At 41.4% G+C, this 21,393-nt stretch overlaps 1 protein-coding gene across 7 annotated transcripts in view; it reads right to left on the minus strand.

Annotated features, from left to right (window-relative positions):
* MEGF11 (multiple EGF like domains 11) overlaps positions 1 to 21,393 on the minus strand; it is a 267,348-nt gene that overhangs the window by 190,120 nt on the left and 55,835 nt on the right. For all 7 annotated transcript variants that reach the window (XR_010347592.1, XM_064388956.1, XM_064388959.1 and 4 more), the window contains one exon: positions 3,039 to 3,151. The gene's annotated coding sequence lies outside the window, so the exon portion shown is untranslated. The remainder of the gene's footprint in view (positions 1 to 3,038; positions 3,152 to 21,393) is intronic.

Below are 21,393 nucleotides of genomic sequence, written 5' to 3' on the forward strand. Positions count from 1 at the left end.
TGAAGAGCCAGCAAACTGCTCAGAAATTACCTCCTGACCCAGAGCCTTCTTAGCCAGTTCAAGGACACCCATTGCCTTTAGTGGATTCAAGTCAAAATCCCAATGGGAGCAATAGCTCATCTTTTAAATTATTCCTAGAGCGCTGCTAAACCCAAAGATAGGTCTTAAGCCATGTAAGTCATATTAATGTTAATTAACATGATTTAATGCTAATGTTCCTCATGAAAAGGTTTTAAGTCAAGGAGTGACCATTTTTTACCTGTGGGCTTTCCCAAAGTCCCACAGCAACAATGCGAAAGCTTAGTCTGGAAATCCAGAGGGCTGACAAGGCAAGGATGGATTTATGGAAAAGCCAGTGCCTATCCCTGTCCTGGGCACTCATCTCCATGGAGGAAAATGCCTGGAGGAGCTGAGCTGCCAAAGTCCCAATGTTCCAACAGTCAGAGCTGTGAGAGAGCAGAGGTGAACATTCCCTGAACATCCATGGACAATGGACATGAACAACCCAAGGATGAGGCTGCACAAACTGGCAGCCCTTTGACACAAACCCCTCCCCAAAATGCCTTTATTTGTGACACTGGGCAGCACTGCAGTAAGGCCAAAGCAAGGGGATAAGTGTGTCTTGGCACTGTATTTCCAGGTTGTAATTTACTTTACCCTCCTTCTTTATCCTCTGCACCTTTGGTACAGGGCAGGGCTGAGCAAGTGGGGCTAAAGGAAAGCTCCTTCTGATGGGCAGGTGTGGGCAAAGCTGCTCCAGGAAATGCAATTCTTCAGAGAGGGCTTAAATCTAAACTCAGTTCTGTGCTCAGTTTGTTAACTTCTGGAGAACATCAACAGCCTGGGTCTGTGCTACATTAATTACAGACAGAAAGGCAGCCTGACTTTAAATCAGTAATTCATTGCCTGCCTTTGCTTTCCATCAGTTATCAGGAACTGAAAGGTAAATAATAATTAATTCAAGCTAGAAATCAAACTTCTCCCCCACTCCAATTTTTTCTTCTTCAGTACTAACTGAAGCCAGTGCCCTTGAGTTCAGCAGAAAGCAAACTTTCAAGAAAGATTTGCTTAGAATACACCAGATGCTGAGAAAGAGGCTCTTAAGATCACTCATTCTTGCTGAAAATTACCCATTCTTTATATTGAATTTTATATCTCCTTTATATTAAAGTGCTCCCTACAAAATAAAAATAAATGAGAATAGAGCCCTGCTGCCTCACTCATTCTAAAGAGAATGAGGTCTAAAGCAGCCCCATATTTGAATTCTGTAGTTCTCAGAGACCTCAATTTGTTCCTAAGGAAATAACGCCTCAGTTTAGTTTTTAAATCAAACAAATGTCAAAGAATTATTTATAAGCCCTAATAGCACACAGAATATTTTTTTCTGTGTATTAGAAAGAGGTTCCAAACTGTTTTCCAAACTTTTATTGCTAATTTCTGTTATTATCTGTTTGTGAGAGAGCTGCTTTGTGTCATTAACTTCCTAACTTTGTAAGTCAGATCGAAGATCAGAACCATCCAATTCCCCAAATCCAGCAGAACCTCATTCATCTCAAGTGTCTCTTTTTGTAACTCAAATGAAATATTTCACTTTGATCACTGTTAATAGAAAAGTCCTCGCACCAAAATGGAATGGTTGCTATTAAAGGAGTCAGAATAAAACTCTAAAAATAGGAGCACACATATTAAAAACCAATATCAAAAAAGAATCCAGTAATGATATCTAATGCTGGGCTTTCAGCTTTCCCTGCTCACCACAGCACACAGGAAATTCCTGCCTCAATTGCAGTGTTTGGGGCAGATTGTCCAAGGAGGCATCACCAGCCTTGAGGGGGACAATGCCTGTACCTTCATTAAAGCTACAGCCAAATTACTGCAACATTTCCAGTGTCTGCCACTCTCCCAGGACAGGCAGCCTGGGGGCTGAACACCAAAATAAATGTCACAATGGTTGTCTGTACAATCCCCATATGGACTCTGAACTTTTTGTGTCTCCAGGCCTGATTTTTCTTTTCAGAAGTGAAAGAAGTCAATTTAGGCAAAATTTGGGAAGAGTCTTTCAATCCAAAGGACAGCCAGGTGGTTTTTCACAAGAGTCTCTTTCTGGTAATTATAACTGATGAGGTATCTGCTACTCCTTAGGCCATTTTCTCCTATCTTCCTCCTTTTTGAAAAATTTCATATTTCATCTACAATACCGATACAAGTCAGTGCTTCCATCACAAAAGAAAGGAAAGCTCCAAATTCTAGCTACAGAAAATCTAGTAGGTGGCAAATCATTAATTTATTTGTCTGTGGAGCTGCTTTACAAAAAACCTTCTTTGAGGAAACTGTGCTGGGGTTTGCAAAGAGACCTCGAGATGCAGATGATCCTTTAAACTTCATGAACATCAGAGTGGGGAGAAAGCAGCACCCCTGAGAGTAGGACCTACCTGCAAAGAAAATAAGATCTCAAAGAATCCTTTGAGATTCTGGGTGAAATAAATATCCTATAAAGCTTTTTCTAGACATTGAAGACTTGGTTTTGGCAATGTTCTTGTGAAAAAAAGACCAGTGTGTACTTTAGGTGGCCAAAGGAAAAAAAAAAAAAGAAACCCAAAACTTACAGGTTCAATTTCTCCTCTGCTTCCGTGTCTGACAGGCTAGAAAATCTAACTAAAAATGACCATTGGAGACTTTCCTGTTCAGGGCCTGAAGTAGTGAAACATTTCATTTTGACATCTCTGTCATAAAATATTTCATAACATGATTTTGACATGAAATTCAAAAAGAATTTCCAGTCCATGACAGAGTTCTAAATTGAATGTTTTTCCCTCAATTTGGGATGAAGTGAGCTCTAAACCAAGCAAAAAATCCCCCAATTTTGTGTCTAGCTGTAAGCAGAGGTGTCTTTCTCTAGCAAACACCTTTTTTAATCCTTCTGTACTTCTGAAGATCATAAAGTCTAAATGTTTATGCACTCAGTTAACCTAGGCTGAATTTTCCCCACAAATTTCCAAGTGACTCATTTAGCAAAGAGCCATCTTACAAAGTCTTACCTTAAAGTGCTAAAAATTCCCAGTGGATCCTGTTTTTACAGATCCCCAGCACATGGAGACACAGGGCACATCAACGGGGGAGTGGGAGAAAGCTCTTGGGAGGTCTCTTGGCCCTGTGAGCAATCAGGGAAAACAGAAAACTGGGTCAGATGAAATGTATTTGGGGGTGTGGAAACAAATCAAGGCAGAAATGGGACAAAACTTTCAAAATAATTAGATAACAGAACATAATTGTGCTATTTGAGACCAATCCTACTATCCTGCTCTCAGGCAAGAGCTCAGAAGGAGTGGAAGAACACGGGGGATGTAACACATCCCTCTTACACCCTCCCAGCCTCCAGAAATTTGTTTCCTGTCATTTCCTACCTAATTTTGTTCCCATACAGACTTTTCATTCTTTGATATCTCAACAAGAAAGTCCAGTTTCTTTCAGGAATTTTGATGTGAGACCCTGCAAAAGCCTTCTGGAAATCTAACTGCATTTTCTTGATGCTCATATTTACTTTGAAGAGCTTTCACAGGTTAAGAAGGCTTTACAAAGCCATGTTGATTCTTGAAAAATTTATTACATGCATCAAGATAAATAATTCTGTTCTTAATTCTCTTTCCTACCAAACAGGAAAATGAGGTGTGCCAAAATGAAAATGGATCCTAGTATTTGTGTGGGAGCAATTGAGGAAAATGCAAGAGAGTTGTTGAGCCAGGAAACAAAAAGTTGGATTTCTCTGGAGAAGCATTAAAGTGACGGAGTGTTTGCTGATTACACTATTTTAGTCTCTAAGTAGTAGCAAGCTTCCAACAAGCTGCCCTTGGTGGCATTCCTTCTTCTCATCCCATCTGAAATTTTCATGATAGTTTAGGCAAGGGATCATTTAAACACACACTTCATTTGGCTCCACATCAGATTTTGTTCGAAACAAGCTGTTATGAAAGCTAAATGAGGCCATGAGTTTCAAAACTGATCAGGGTTTTTTGGATGCCTCCATTTATGATTAATAACTTGAGATACCATGAAAGGACTGGATAATTTGCAGAGCTCAGGATACCTGCTCAGAACAGCTTGTTTTAATCTGGGCAGTCAAGAACAAATTCATTCAACCTCACTAGTCACCTCTAAAAGTTGTTGTCATGACCAACAGAAATATTGCCAGTGACAGGTTGTGGTTTTGTTTGTTTTTTAATGAAAATTTAAAGCTGTTTTAAACAGATAAACTCTTCCAGGAAGGATCAGGTACTGAATACAAAAGCACTGACAATGTGATTCTTATCATCTGAGCACAGAGAAATTCAAGTGATGGAAGAAGTAGCAGAAACAGCAGACTGTGCCCTGGGCTGCTGTGTTCCCTGTGCTGGCACCTTGCACGATTAATGCAGGAGACAGGAGACAAGAATTAACATGCAATTAACATGACTTGGGAAACGAAAGAATAAACACAAAGTGTTAGATTTTCACAGTTTATGGGGAAATCCTGAGTCCTGTGTGCTCATTCTCCACAGCCAGCACCTCTGCTGCACCATCCTGTGAAGTGGGTGCTGTTCAGTCCCAACACAGGAACCAGTTCCATTTCCGAGATCTCATTTTAGAGGCTCTATTTTAAAGCCTGAATAAACTCACCAGGGTCATAATTGCTGCAGTGCCCTCATGGCTCTCCCTTATACTCTGAACCACAGCTGCTCAGTTTTCCAAAACTGGGCTGAGGGGCTGATTTCAGTGGGATGTGAACATCCAAATCTCTTAAGTTGCTTTAAATTTCTGAGCTCTAAAATATATCAGTGTGAGTTGTGCTTGCTAGAGAGAACATTGTTACAGTTCCAGGGATAACTTATGGAGTCTGCAGATCTGCTCCAGTGCTAGCAGCGCTTTTCGGAGCTGACTTCTGGAGTCATCAGGAGCTTGGCCACAGCTAAGTGAGAATAAATAATGAAGTAAGTGCTGCTTAATCTATCAAATGTTATTTTTGGAAGCTCAAGATTGTTCCTCCAGTGCTCTCAGAGGAAAACTGGGTCAAAATACCACAGAGATGTGTCAGAGGCAAGGAATCTGGGCAATTACTTCAGTTATGGCTAATGAAATATGTTTATCAAGACAAAGGCTGCTGGATGTGTCTGGGCCCCTGCTAAAATCCCACTGGCAAAGATTCCAGGCCTGGCACTGGCTGAGCAGAGTGGGCTGGGCTGAGGGGGCTCAAATTCCCCCCAGGTTCTGCATCCAGTGTTTTCCCTCTGAGCCCACACACAGCCCCAGGCTCTGGAACTTCAGGTGGAATTAAGGACATGCAAGCTCTCAATTTCTTCCCCAGGGGAAGAGGACTGGCCAACCTGCCCCGTGCTTTGAGAACAAGCTCGTTACAAACTGAGAAGTGTTAATACACTGAAGCAACAATGTGCAAACATGTTTGGCACTGCCCATCCACTCCAGGAGATTACCATCAGCATACAAAGAGGTGCAGACTGGATTTTGTCAGTTCTTACACAAACTCCATGAACACTCGTGCAAAGCACACCTACCCATCCAAAAAGCTATTATTCACTACAATGCCAAACTTCTTTTTCTTAAATAATTGAACAGTTAATCGATAGTCCAGCAGAATATAATGAAAATATTGCATTAACAACACCTAAAAACACTGCTGAACCAGTGCCCAAATCCACATAATTGCTGGCTCCTTTTCAGAAAGGTCAGCTTGGAAAAAGACTTTCTGTGATGTTCTGCCCATAATTTTGCACTTGTATACTCTCCTACCAGTGTAAAACTGGAAGCCAGCCCGTTGAACATTTGGCTCTTGAAGTTATCAATCCAAACTCAAGCCCACTGAAATTTTTGTGCTCCTGGTAGTGCCTAAGCCTGAGCTGTCCTTCCAAGCCCTGCCAGGGACAGGGGCTGACCTTCCACTGGCATCTCTGCCCAAAGCAGCTTGGTGCTGCAAGGCTGCAAAGGCAAAACCCTGGGCCCTGAAGGATTTCAGCACAGAGCTGCAGCAGGGATGGCAGGAAGGAGCCAGGCTCTGTCCTCGCCACTGCTGCCACAACTCTCACTTAGTGGAATGTTAAAGCTGCTGGAATCTGTGTGGGGAGTCACTCTGGCTCCTGATGAACAGTGTATTTATATTCCCTGTCCCATGCCTTTTCAGAGAAGCCTCCACAGACATTGCATCAGGAGAGAAGGTGTCTGACACTCATCAAAAAGCTCATCACTGAGAAGCCAAATGAGCTTGAATTGAGCTCACACCCAGCCACCCACCCAGCCCATGTGCTAGATGGCAAACAATTGCAGCATATGCCTCCTGAGACACTTAGAGTGACAAAGGCCTCAAATCTCCAGAACACCCAGGATAAATAGAGCAACCCGAGTGTTACAGCCATGCCCAGGAATAAAGTCTCTAAATATTTAGTTTAAACACCTCAACTTTGTTACAGCATTTAAAGAGTGCACATAAAGTTGACCTGAAAATCAGAGTAACAAGCAATAAAATAAAAGGATGTTCAATAGACACACCATGAAATAAATTAACTGTGAGCTGTGAAAGTCAGAAAAAAAAAAAAAGCCGTTTCAAAATGTAAAATATCCTTTACGGTTATATATTTTAAAAAATTACTTCTATTTGTCAAGAACAATTGACCCTTTCTTTTTGTCTTCATTTATCTCAGAGGAAAATAAAATGAAGCAAACAGCAAAAAAGTCCCAAGTACAGTCAACAGCTGAGCCAGGGACAAATTAAGTAACACAGATTGATGGCTGTTGATCTACAGCAGCACCATCACATCCCAGTGCTACAGCTCATATTTCATTTAAAGACCCATCTCTTCTTTTCCAGAAACAGTGCAGTATTTATGGGAGAAGGCTGATTTGCAAGCCTTGGAGCTGCACTGCAAATCCAGATTCAGTTTTTCCAATATAGCTTTAAAGCTGGCGAATTCCTTGAACTTTCGAAGTACTAATTCAACTAAAACAAAACCAAACACTGGAATAAAATGAACGCTGAAACTAAAGATATATTTATAAAAAATACTGCAGACAGGGAAAAACTTTTTATCTTCAGTATCTTAACCAGGCAGAAAGGAAATAATGTTTGCTACCTCTGCATCTCCACCTTTACTGACCCCACTGGTGCAACAGCTCATCATCCTCAGCTCTTCTCCTGGGGCTTTTCCCTGAGCTTTATCTTCCCTGGCACTCCCTATTACAGCAGCACACAGGTTTCCTCCTCCTGAATTCCATTCCCCTCTCAGCCTCTTGAAACCTTAATCTAAGAGTTTTTAATTTCATAGCTATTAAAAACATTGATATCCCAGACAGAACATAACTTTTTCTGTGGATGTCTGGTAAGTGTAAGATAAACGTTCAATCAATTTTTAGATTTCTAATGGCTTAAGCATTAGAGTGGCCACGTAAAAACTGCCAATTTTACTTGAAATACAAGAGGTTTCCTCAGAAGCTGCAATAATCCTTTGTGCTTTCCTGTGTTTCTTACAGACACATCTGGAACACTGTCAATACTGGAGGATTGATATTTGGTTCAATCAAAGCCTCAAGTTAGAGCTCCACAAAATTTATCTGGTTTTCAGAGCATGCACAAATCTGTGAGAATCAGGCTGGTTACTCTGGTGCTTGGCTATAAACTGCCAGATTCAGGCATCCTGCATGGAAAACTGGCTGAACAGGTGTGCCCTTTGCTAGGACACAAAGCTGATGCCATGGAGAAGGTGAGTGAGGAAGATCATTGCAATCCCTGCTGGATTCCACTCTGAACCAGGCAGGAGGAGTGCTGGGCATCAAGGGCTGCATCTGGGCTAGGGAAAGGCACTGCAAGAAGTAAAATATCTCTGCAATCCAGACTTAAATTTGGATCTCTCAAGCACCCAGCAGAGGGTGGGCACCACTGAGGGTGGCCCTCAGGCTACACCACCACAGAGGCCCCTGCACCTGCACTGAGAGGGGTCTCAGGGGGTTCAGATGGGCAAGAACAGCAGCTGAAAATGCTCTCTGATAACAGCCAGGTCCCACAGTTCTGTGTCTGCTTCCTCCTCTGTGTGCCCCAAACTCCCAGCAGATCTAAAGAGTCCTCCAAAATCTCCTCACCTTTCCGGGAACCATCACAGACCAGTTAGAGCAGTAACTGCAGAGATAAACGAGAACATGACCCCAGCCTTATTTAATTTTACATCACTATGCAAAGCTCTTGACTCTGCTGTCTCCATGACCTACTTTATCTATTGTTTATTTTATTTTTTTTTTCCTTTTCCAGGAAACTCTTCATTAGGGATAAAAGCACCTGGCTTACAGTAACAGGGCACTGTGCAAAATGTCTGTCAAGAAGTCAAGGGAGGAACACTCATAAACACATCAGAAAGAGCAAACCCACAGAGAACTGCAGGATTGCAAGGGAGTATCTTAGGTGGAAGAAAGGCAAAGAAGATGCAAGGGCCAAAGTCTCCACTGGTGTAAATGGCTGAAGTCCATTGAGTTCACTGTGCCAGTTTGAATCTGGGGAGAATTTGGATGTGCCAGCTCAGTCCGATGCAGATGGCACTGGAGCTACTCAGGTTAGAGCCAGAGTCTGTTTGCTGGCAGGAAAACAGGAGCTGGGAAAACCATTACGGACCAAATCAGACCTGAACAACTGGTGTGTGCAAATGCCTTGGCTTCCTCTTCCCCCTCTTCCTAACTTTGACACTAAAACCTTATTTAACTCTTTTGAGAAAAAAAGGTTAATGAAAATTATAAAAGAGAGAGTTTATGGGGAAATTTTGGGACTTATTTTCATTCATTTTCAAATGTACTAATTAAGGTTTTTTTCCTACCAGGTAAGACAAGCACAGTTTTCTCTCTGTGTTCTTTTCACATGTACCATCTGCTGAGTCCTCTTACTGAGCCCTCTCTGTAGCTTGCTCTCAGCTCCACTGCTCTCAGATAACCAAGAACAGCACTTCATTACCAGCCCTTTATCAATCTCTCTGCAGAGGCCAAAAAATCAGAGCCTAAAAATTGCTTATATTGCTTTGAACTTTGTGTAAAGTTTAACAGAGCTCACTGTGTGTTGAGGTTCTCTGAGCAAGCACAACTTGCCCGGCTAACCAACCAAACCCAAGTCCTCCTCTCCACAAAGTGGGCACATGAGGTGCTGGCTGTAAGGAAACAAGGAGCTCCCAATTTTCCTCTCCCATCAGACACCAGCTCCAGCACAGTTAGGAAAAGAGCACAAGCCTTGAGACTTTTGGCTTGGTTAGCACCACACTTGTGGAAAACTTCTATTTGTATTTGTATATATTTGTACGTGTGAGGTGATGTTGTTCTCCCTTGCAGAGCACAGCAGTAATGAAGGGTTTCTAAACTCCCCACAGATTATTCTCCTTCTTCCACCTGCTCCAGTTCTTTAGGTACCTGCTGTGAGTCCTGTTTCCCCTTTCAGCCGTTTTTTCTGACCATCATCTTCTAGGTGTTGTTCTCTCACACACTGCTGTCCATAATCCCTCTGCAGAATTCCACTTAGAATTTTATGGCAACTTCTTCCCAGATCAACAGCCACTTGCCACATCCCCTTCAGAGAACTCACTACAGGCAATTGTATCTCTATTTATTTAAACTTCAACCCAACTCACTCGGTCTCCAAGGGAACCGGTGCAGTTTCCATGCTCTTAGCTATGAATTCCAGCACCTGCTGGGACTCCAGGAGTGCCATGAGCTACAGGGCAAAGGGTCAAGATTGTATAATTTAGCAATCCCTCCTTTGCCACAGAACAAACAAGTTTTCTCTGTGCATGAAAATGTCTGAGTGGAAGCAGGACAGGTGATTGTGAACTCTCCTCTGGCCACTCACTGGAATCTCAGTAGCCTGCACACACTCTTGTGTCTCACCACCTCTTCCTCCTTCCTTCTTCCATGGCATTGCTTCCTTTCATAGAATTCCGTTCTTCAGATACAGAGAAGCTAAACTCCAGCCCATCTCATCCTAACCCAACTCTTTCCATGATTTACTGCTGCTATAGCTGGGCCACACAAAGCTGGAGATGTTTAACAGCTGTGTGTGAGCCAGAGGAATCACTGTTCAATTAAAAAACTGCCACAAGGGGTAAATAGAAAACCACAACACCAAAGTACCTGAATAAATCACTGATTACTGGTTTATATAGAATAGCTCCTTACACTGATTTTTGAGGAATGTGCTGTTAATACACCTTGAAATATCCTTTGGGTTTTCTACCAAGTGGAAAAGACAGCGCAGCGTGTCCTCCTCATCTGCTGGGGAATGAAACCCCTCATGCTGTGCCAAAGCAGACTCAGGCACAAACAGATGCAGGGATAGGATGTGTTTTGCTCGTCTGTTTATTTGTTTAAGCTTGGAGCCCACCCACCAGCCCAGACATTCATTTCTCAGCCTGTTTCAATTCTTTGATTTGCTAACTAGGAAGTCAAACAGAAGGTGGGAGTAGGAATGAGTAGGTGGGAACCAGAGCAGTCAGAAGTTTTTAGAATGTTATTCTAAGACCTTAAAATCTGAAAATCGGAAGTTGATTTTTTAAAATTACAGTTAATTTCTCATTTTTCAGACACTTTATTTTTTTCAGACTACTGACTCTGACCAAGACTTTTGTCTGTCTGTAAGTTACTCCTCTGAAGGGTTTAGTTAAAATCCTTTAACACCCCAATGAAAACAGGCACAAAAAGGCCAGCTGGAGTCTGGATAGTGGTTTAGCTCTAAAAGATGTTCAAACTTCACAATTTAAACAAAATATTTACTACTAATATCTCACCTTATTATCATGAATTGAGAGTAAATTGAAATTTCATGCAACTGAATAGGCTAATCACATACACAGACACATACTTTAAAATCTAGGCTTTTCATGTTCTTAAGTATAAGCAATTAAGGGTAAGAGTAACGTTTCATAATTATGTCATTGATCTCAATTCCTTTTCATTTTCCTATGAAAGCACTAAACTTACATAAGACACATCTGAGGTTGCTCCTGTTGCTCAGATCCACATTTGTTCTAATCAAATATTCACCTCATGGCTTGTTTTGGGTTTGGTTTTTTTTTCTGTTTTTGCCTTCACATGAAATTAAAATTTGGAAAGTCTGAATGTATCATTAACTTTGAAAAAAGTACTAAAAACTCATTTAAAAAATAAAAAAGTCACAGGGAGCTATGGGAAATCCTGTCTTAGGCTGGCCTACTAATTAAAATCAACTATGCCACATTATTTCCACTGTTCAAAAGTATCCGCCTACAGATCTAAAATCTTTTCCGAATGATTAAAATGAGGAGTAAAAAACCCCAAATCTCTTCCCTCTTTCATGTGGAGCCACACAGAACACCCTTTTTGCAGCTCTCAGAGTCCATTAAAGCATCACCTTTGAAAACAGATGCACAAGCAGGCCCAGGAGTGATTTATGCGCGGGAGGCTCAGAGCTGCCAGCGACTCCTCGTGTTCAAAGCACCCCCAGCAGGCTCAGCAAGGTCCACTTTGGATCACTTGTAATGAGGATGCTTCAGACCAGAAAATCAATAATATAATTAGTAAATGGTATGTTATTTCTCAGAGTCTTGCTGCAACTTATCTGCCTTTGATCAAGCTGAGTTGACTGCTAATGACGTTTAATATTAATTAATGAAAATGCTTGTGATAAAAAGTTCTTTGGAGAATTATCTAATTATGTACCACAAAAAAAATGAAGTCTGTAATAACTGCAATTTATGTTTAGATCAATGACTATTGTTTAGGCCACTCTGAGAAGACATTGGGGTTATGAGTTATCTTTAGCTCTGCTTTCTCCTGCCCGACAGAGCCACTTAGAGCAGATGAGCCACATCATTAATGAGCTTTGTCTCATTTACAATGCCAAGGGCTGCAGGTAAATTCTTCCTCAGCTCTGGGACAGCACCTACAGAATATTTGATGAAATTCACTTCTCTTTTGACAATGGATGATTGACAGCAAACCATCACGAATGAAGGTACTGACAAAATAAATAACTGTGGAGATTAAGCAGGATTTGAAAGGAACAACTGCAATCCTTAGGGAACAACGATTACAGAAAGGCAAAGTATTTCATTAACTCATAGAAATGCAGCACTTTGCCACCTCTCACTTTGACTGCCTGAGACCCCAGCTATTGAGAAACATTTACATTTAAAAATATTCCAATTTGATGTAACTTGTCTAAGTAACTTCTCATGATTGTCAGGCACAGGAGAAAGGCAAAGGGAAATTTCTCATTATTATGAAACACTGCAGGATTCACCAGAAACATCGTACGTGATTTAATAAATCTGGTTCTAAACTAAAAAGGAAGGGTAGAATAAACACATTGTGTTAACACCACAGGGCAGATTCTATTAGGTCCCATCTCCCAAGACATTTTGGCTTTGGGGATAAGTATATATAAATTGGGAAATGTATATCCTAATGCTCTTGCTGTATATCAGCCATGTGTAGTAACTGGCCCCTGGATTTGGTGAGATTATTCTAATCCCATAATCTGAGTGCACACCTGATTTGCATTACTCTTTTCCAGTGCAGGTGAGTAAAAAGGAACAGCTGTCATATGATCTCAGACTTCTCTCTAATAACCACATAGAGAAGTATAATAATAGTCAGAAATTGTCAGTGTTCTTACAGCAGCCCCATCAATTCCACATTGGACAATTCCTGTTGTTCATTGGCACAGTCTAGTCAGTGTGAGTGGGGAACAGTGATTGTACAAGTAAACTAAGGTTTCAATGATCTGAATTCCTGGGAAAAAAAATATAATCTTGATTCATCTCTCCCAGTTTGGTTTATTTTCAAAGACAACGTGTGAAATTGCTGAGAGCAGAACATTGGCTAAATAGGTGCCACTTGTTCTTGCCCCAGATGTGAAGGAGCTGGTTGCTCTCAATACAAAGTGATTAATGATTGCTTGCAATCAGCCCTGGAAATCATTGGCATTGAGTGACAGAATGGTTCTGTGACATCACACAGCCTCACATCTGATGCTTGTTCTCGGCCACGTTGCTCCTCGTGCTGCCATTTTTGGCACCATGAGTGAGCTCAAAAAAATTATGGCCTTTATGATGTTCATGAATAAACAAGTTTTCACATGAGAGAGGTTTCTTTTTCTTCCTCCCAAATTTATTCTTCTGTTCACTCATGACCTCTCCCATCCCCACTCTGCCTTGTAGGAACACTGCTTTGTACAAAGGTTCTGACATTTTTCCCTCTCTGCACAAAAATACCTCGTTGAATCAATCCTGGAACCAACCTGACTGCAACCAGATCTCTCAGATCTCTCTCCAGTTCTCCTCTGTCACATCCAAATGATGAGCCTCTACCTCACAGCAAAGATTCACACTATTTTAGTTAATTGCAGTTAATCTTTGTAGTTGCTGTATTAAATTCCTTGCTGTTTTTACAGTGCACAAGGTCACCAAGTTATTCCTCTATTAAAACCCACTGATACTGAGAAGCTCATTAGTCCCCCAGATTAATCAGTGCTATTTGAGCAAGCAAGGAACAGGCAACAACTCTGATATCTCAAATCTTTCCCAGCTGAAACCCCCAAAACATAATAAATAAGGGAAAAAAAATACAAAGGATTCTAGAGTCAAGCATTCAAGTTACCAAATTCTTCTTAATCCCATCAAGTTGTCTTTTATCATCAAAACTTTACATCTAGAAAATAGAAATGCAAAAATGCAACCTCTGGGTTCTGCATTCATATTAATTAGAGGCTAAAGAGAATTTCATTAATAGCTGGATGCTCATAATTCAGTATATAAAAGTGAAACTCAGCTTGATAAACCTGCTCCCTGTGTTTCATTATGTTCATTTTGGTTCAGTGTGAGATGTTCAAGCATAAACAACAGGGAAGAACTCCTGCTTGATAAATAATCTGTGGAAATTTTTAGAGAGGTTTTTTGGCCCAGACTGCAGTGGGCCCTTGTGCTCAGTGCCCAGCACAACCAGTATGCCCAGTATGCCCAGTATGCCCAGTATGCCCAGCATGCCCAGCACAGGGCAGGCTGGTGAGTGCTGGGAACCACGGCAGCAGTGACGCCTTGGAAGGAAATGATGTTTAAGTGTTAGAAAAAGATCGAACAACATCATAACTGTCAGAGCAATTTCCCACCTTGGTAGCTGAACACCTGAGCTGCTGCTTGTTTTTGCAGTGGGATTATTCCCAGTTTCTCTCTGCTCAGCTCTGAATCAGCTCGGAGATGTGTCATAAACAATGTTTGCCTCAAAGAGCCACGTGGGCCAGCGCCGAGGAGGGACTTAATGAGGAGACAGTAGTTGCATAAAAAAATAAAAATAAAGAGCTTGGTTCATTTTCTGTAAACATCTGGGTTGTAAATAACTATAGGCAGGATAGCATTAGACTGCCTCTGACTTAATGTCATAAAGATTGAGTTCTTAATTTTAATTTAAAGCCACCATAATTTTCAGTTTGCATGGGAACATGATCTTACAGTCTGTTAGCAGGTACCTCAGAAATGGAGCACAAATTACAACATTCTCACACTTTTCACAGGAAAAACTGAGTAAACATCTGTATTTTCCAGATATTGCTAAAGGATTTTCCTAGTTCAGTAGCAATGCACAAAGAAAGTTTGATTTCAAAATAAAAGCCCAAACATCTTATTTAATATATCAATTTTCCAGATTCAAAACAGTTTGATTATTTTCATGGTCTAAAAGAAATCTTTTAAAAAAATGTGAGGTATAAAAGAATAATTTGTTTCCAAACGTTAATCCTTCAAAAAGTCACAGGGAAAGAGACTCAGGATGCAGAAATCATTAATGGTGGAGCAATAGCTGAGTTCTATTCCTAGAAACAAAGCAATAAGGCTACAGCTGGCTCCCAGAGGCAGGTGAGTTCTGGCTGACCTGCCAGGAGGACTCTGAAAAGGCTCATTCAGAATCTAATCAAACTGCTGGAGTGGGGAAGATAAGGCTTGAGTATAATTTTCCAGAAAATACTCTTTAAAAGGTTCCAGTCACATTTTTCTACTTGATGTCTTTCTTCAAGCTATTTTGATTCCTGTTTTCATTTTCCTGGAACTGCCCTCAAAGAACCAAGTGAGTCAGTCCCTGACACCCCCAGTCCCAGTGCCCAGGTGGGGATGGAGGTGCAGGAGGAGGATCCATGAGGAGCTAACCTCTGCAGGGGCCAGCCCAGGGGTGTGGTGAACATCCACATCCCACACCTTGCTCAAGCTCAAGAGGGTAAAACCCAGCCCCAGCACAAATACAGGGCAACACAAGGCAAAGAAAGCACTAACTCCTAATCCAACCTCTAGGGGATAAACCATCCTTCCAGGAGCCTGGATGTCCCTGGCTGTGCTGGTGGGAGCCCAGGCTGTCCTCACTCCTGATGAGGAAAACGCTCTCACTCCATGTGGATCTGACATGGAACCTTAAGGATGCCTCTTCATTTTGATGGAAATATCATGCAGAAGAAACACAGCTCTAATACAGTTTTCCTTTACCTCTCTCCTAAGGAATCCTGTAAAGTCCTGAAAAAGCAAGACCACGTGTGTGAACTCCTTTCTCTGATGTGGGTGATAAGCCAGAAAGTTGTTGGGCACCAGGCCAGGGGGAGGGAGCAGGGACAAAGAAATTAATGAGAGTAGAGGCAATTATAGCACTTATTTCTATTAGGTGCAGATCACCAATGAACTCTTTTGCCACTTGTTTTCTCCTCAGGGAAACCTCACTTTCCCAGCTTTAATTTAATCATGGGAAAAATATGTCAAGTATTGATTATAACTAGAAACTAAAGTCTACTACAAGCATGTTCACATTAACACTTTCACTCAGACATGACCTGGAAGAAATCCTCTGTTTGTCTTTCTTCATTCCTGATTCCTGAACAGACTGTCTTACAGAGAACAGCATGTTCAAACTTACAAACATCAGTTTGGGTGATGAAAAGTCCAGGAGGGAATTTGTTAAACCACTAAATTCACTTTGCTTGTGATTCTAAGTGTAACCAAAAGAAACATCTTCCAGCTCTGAGAGCAGAACACAATAAAGCCTCTGAAGAAGTGCTGCATATCAACACAGATTGCAATTTATTGCAGTTTGAAATAATATTCTAGACAAGTCCAAAAGTCAGAGAATTTGTCAGCAATGCTGTAAAAATCCCAAAATGGTGCTGTTTGTTCATGACCCTTGAGAAATGAAAAAAAACAAGTGACACACAGTTACAATGCATTAGACTGCAAAGCAGGAACAGGAAATTAATGGATGGAAGATTCTAAACGTGACCCTCTGCCACTCCTCCACCGCTGCCCACCCAGGCCACACTCTGCCCTTTGCTCTTTTGTCCATTCCAGACTCACATGGTGGCACCTTTTGAAACTCACCACTATTAGAGAAAGGCAATATGTAGTTACCAGTCCTTGAGAAAGTTCCAAGATGTCAAAGATTTGAAATGAATTCAGACTTTTGAGAGGAGAAGTAACAGTGAATGCTTTACCACACACCTGTCTGTAATAGTTTATGTCATACTGTAGCCCCTAAACTCATTTAGAGAGGCAGAGATTAAGGCCCCTGGCCTTAATCAAGAACAGGCCTGTGAAAATGAGTCAGTTCCCACCCAAATGCTGGCAATGGAGATGGGCAGCCCTTCTCCTGCGAGCAGGAATTCTCCCTCCTAAAGGCAGCGCACGAGCTCTGACAGAAAGGTAACTTCATGTTTGGTATTTTGGGATTTAGGAAGCAGTGCCAATTGGCTGTGCTCAGCCCTCCCTCTGATGCTGTGAGCCCAGCTCAGAGCTGCTGTCAGGGGGACACTGGGCTGGGAGTGCTCCAGAGAAACCTGCACAGCCCAGCCCCTTCGGGAGCTGCTCCTGCATTCTGCAGGCCATGCACACAGCCTTTTATTGCTTCATCTGTACCTCTGTCAGCAAAAATCTTCCAGACCAAACTCAGAGGAAAAACAACCAGGTTCACAGAACATCACTGAAGACATCCAATGGCTGCACAGTTCTACTTAGATTAAATTCACTTTATACAGCCTGGTTTTACCCACAAGTCCTACTTGATTTGGAAGAAGGCAGGATCAACAGTATTATGCCTAAACCTGTAGCTGCAGAATGTGATCTCCGTGTTCAGTAGGAGAGGCCTGCCAAGCCTCAGCAACTACAGAAAGGAAGTGAGAGAGCTGATTTCAGGTAATATTTGAGTCCCAAATACACCCAGGAAAGCTCAGGAAAATTTCTCCTGAGACACAAAATAACAGCCAGTCACATATTCCGATTTTACAGACACAGACTTGATGGAAGCCTCCTGGAATAAGAAACATTTTCCCCGTAACCACTCCAGTCACCTGTGAGAAGAACTAGAGAAAATTCCTGAATATTCTGCCCATGGTTTTGGTTTGAGTTACTAAGTAATGACATTGTTAGAGAGATTAATGTTAGAGCTTAACTGCTCCTTTAGCACCTGTCCAGTCCACGCCTGACAGAGGAAGATAAATATATTTATAACACACAGCAAAGTGAATAACAAAGGGTTTATAAAGTTGTCTCTGACAAAACTGACAAGTTGTAGCTGGCAGCTTTAATCAGCTCCCAGCTGAGCCTGGGAAATTGGAGGGAACTGAGCACTGACCTTTCTGATGAATCTCTGAAGGAAGGTTAAAGTTTTGTTTACTTTTTTAATGGGCAGAGCTATCAAGTTCTGAGACCTTTGGATAAAAGGAGGATTCCTGTGCAAGAGCATTGTACACTGTATTTAACAAAGTCATTACTGGGTTAAAACTGATTTTTTTCCAGTGAAGGATATGGCCTGGTGTTCCAGGGATGAAAGTTCCAATAATGCCACAAATAACTGCCAGATACTGGAAATATACTAGATATGTTTTCCATGTCTTGAATGTGAAAAATGCAGTAGAATATAATTTAAATTTCATTTTTACAGATCAGTGGTTCTTAAACCACCAATTTGATTTCTTTTTCAACAAGCATTCAGCTCCTGCTTCTTTAGTATGGAAACAGTGGGATTTTTCATGTACCTTTACTTAACTAGTACCAAGAAGACAAATTTTTGGTAATGACCAATTATTTGATCAGCTTTTTCAAAGTAAGCTATAATTTATTATATTGCAGTATGTATAAAATCTCTGTGTTTAAAACCTTCCAAACCATCACTCTCTTAAAAATGAATTCCTTGGAGCCATGTCTGAGGATTGAGAGATCCAGCAGCACTTCCCAAAGGTTCCACCTTGCAGTGCACACCCCACTGCAGCTGCTGCCCAACTGACACCTCAGGGGACAAAAAGCCAAAATTGTTTTCTGATTAACAGCATCCTATCACAAAGTGTCTGCTCTTGTTGCTGACTCAAGTGTCTGCTCCATAGGAACAGCTGATACAGAGACCTCACAAGAGTTTAGGAAGGTTGGTAAATCAGGACCAAGGAGAGTTCTGCAGCAAACGAGCTGCAAACCTTTTACTTTTTCACAATCTAATTCACTGATTGCTTTCTGTCCACCACCTTCTAAAAAATGAGCCCACAGCTCTAAATCAGCAGCACACGTGGACTCACAGCCCTCCAAAGCTGGTTGTGAACCAGTCACTGTGTCAGTCACTGTACAATTTTTCAAGCAGCACTGAAGGAACTTGGGTATTGATTTTTTCCACAGCTGTGCAGGATACACCTGAATGTCCATCAACAACACTTATACCAGTAAAATACCCCCATGTCTGAGTTTGCTTTTTATTTTCCTTGTAGTTCTGCTTCAATGATTTCTACCTGGTAGCAGTGACAAACACTGTAATTTGGTTTTAGATCTGGGCCATCCAACTTTGTGTGTACAGTGTTACATGAATGTTATACACACATGTAATGTAGAAACATAAACATGAGCATGAAAAAAACACTTCCTTCTGTTTGACATCAGTGGAATTGTTCAACTGGACCAGTTATTGGGAAGATGACAAAGAATCTCACCGGCACAAAATTGTAATGGAAAGGCCCTGACTAATTAAACCTTTTCTATTCTCGCCTGTTTTGTTCAGAAATGTTTCCAGGGCAGCTGTTTAATGGTGAAGGAAAGTAATTTAAACTTCCCTTGTGAGATAAGGCTGTGCTGTACTCTCAAACTGAAGGGATATGAGGATCGGGGCCAGGCTGGATGGAGCCTGGAGCAGCCTGGTCTAGAGGAAACTGGGGAACAAGATGCTGTTGGAACAAGATGCTGTTGAAGGTCCCTTCCAACCCAAACCACTCTGTGGACTCTGTGACCATCAGGAGGTAAAAAACCACATAAATGAAGCCCAGCTCCTGCTGCTCTCAGAGAAAGGCTCTGTTTCCTTTCACAGCCAGTGAATGATACCCTCTCTGCAAGCATGAGACAGCCCACACCCTGCTGAAAAGTTTTTGTAAATTGTGATGGATGACTCCAGAGCTTCTTCCACCTGCTCCGGCACACGAACACAAGGATCAGCTGATGAAATTAAAAGGGAACATAAAAGTTGCATTAACAAAAAATAGATGTTTGTACTACTACAAAATTAATATGTTGGCATTGCATATCTATATCCTCATTTAAGTGAGTTACAATCATTAAAATATACAAACAATATTATTAATATCATCGTGGGATATCAATCAAAACCTTTCCCACCACCTAGAGCATAATAAAAATCAACAAGTGGATTTTACACCAATAAATTTCCTAGAGTGTGGGTCAGAAATAATTTATATATATATATAATCAATATATAAATAATTAGGATTCTGGTTTATGGTTGAAGGAATTCACATCCTGATAGAGAAATGCAGGAGAATTGGAGCACTTCTTCAGCTGATAAAATCACCATGCTGTCACTATCACTGCTGGTTCAGAGCACCTGCAAAGTTGAAAATATTATAGAAATAAAAAGAGATTTTAAAAATGCTACATTTAGTCAAAGCAGCACTCCTTACTGTTCACATACTGGAGGCATGCAGGTGAATCTGGACTAGAAAACACTGGATAATTTTTCTCATTTGCATGAATACCTGATTTTTCAAACTAATTCTGCCAAGTGAGGTGTTCACAGCATCCCACTGAATCTCACCTCTGAGGTATTCACAGAATCCCAGAATGGTTTGGGTGGGAAGGGACCCTAAAGCCCATCCAGTGCCCCCCTGCCATGGCAGGGACACCTTCCCCTGGCCCAGGCTGCTCCCAGCCCTGTCCAGCCTGGCCTTGGATGCTCCCCTTCCCTGACCCAGGTGCAGGACCTTGCACCTTGGTCAAGTGCTGCTTCACATCTTCCCTTTTCTCCTTTGTGTAACTTAAATTTCATTGGAGTTACAAGAGAAACTAATTTGAGTGTCTGATCCACGCACTTCAGACTGCTCATCATTTATTATATAAATTTACTACCCATTTCTATTCTAATGTGAGCAATTTCTAGCTCTTCAACAGGCTAAAAAGCATTTTGCTACATTTCAAAGCATTCCTGTCACATCTGTAAGACTCATTCAGCTGCTAGAGCAGCAACATTTTGAAACTTTATTTGCAAAATAGATTTATTTCTTATATAAATTGTGTTGTTCAAAATGCATTCAAATGCAAAGAATTTCGTGATTCTAATTGGACTTTTGAAAGTGTTAGATCTGCTCCTAAATCAGAGCATCACATGCTATCCTTCTCACTTGCCTGAGGAAGTGAGCAGATTCCTTGGATTGTTTCAAAGCTTCAGTGGAATGAGTGATTCAGTTAAGCTCAGGATCTGAATCCAAGTGATTTACACTGCAAGGAAAGCACTTGGAAAAGCTCCACTCCTGTAGTCACAGAACAATCTCATGGTTTAATTCATTACTTTCACCACCTTCAGACTGGAACTGGCTCCCTGAGTGGAGGAGAGCTCTTTCCTGGTTACTGAAACCAGGGGCAGGCTCCTGAATCTGAGCACAGGATGGATAGGTCACCTCGCATTCTGCATGGAGAGCATATTAAATACATACACATATATCACTCTGCTGGCAGACTCAGGGAACAAAAGCAGTAAAATATTTCTTCAGGGTAAAATACAGCTCCCAGGAGTGAAAAAGCCTGAAGCAAAAGGTTATTCTACCCAAGACAGATGCTGGATGTTTTATTCTTTTGGGTGGATACAGTGGTGTTGTTCCAATATGTGGTGCTCCAATTCCTGAGACTTCATCCTAGCTGCCCTTTGAAGACCTTGGAAGCAAAAATTCCTTAATGACACTGATGGGCAGAGAGGGAAATGGAACAGAGAAGTCAAGACAGCAGTGCAGAACCATTCCATGTTTAATGAAACACAGGGAAGGATGATGGATGTAGATAATTACCTGCAATTTGTATCTGAGACAATCTTGGAGTAAAAACACCAGGTAAGGTTTTAAAAGTCCAA

Source organism: Passer domesticus, chromosome 14, assembly GCF_036417665.1.
Source record: "Passer domesticus isolate bPasDom1 chromosome 14, bPasDom1.hap1, whole genome shotgun sequence".
NCBI lineage: Eukaryota > Metazoa > Chordata > Aves > Passeriformes > Passeridae > Passer > Passer domesticus.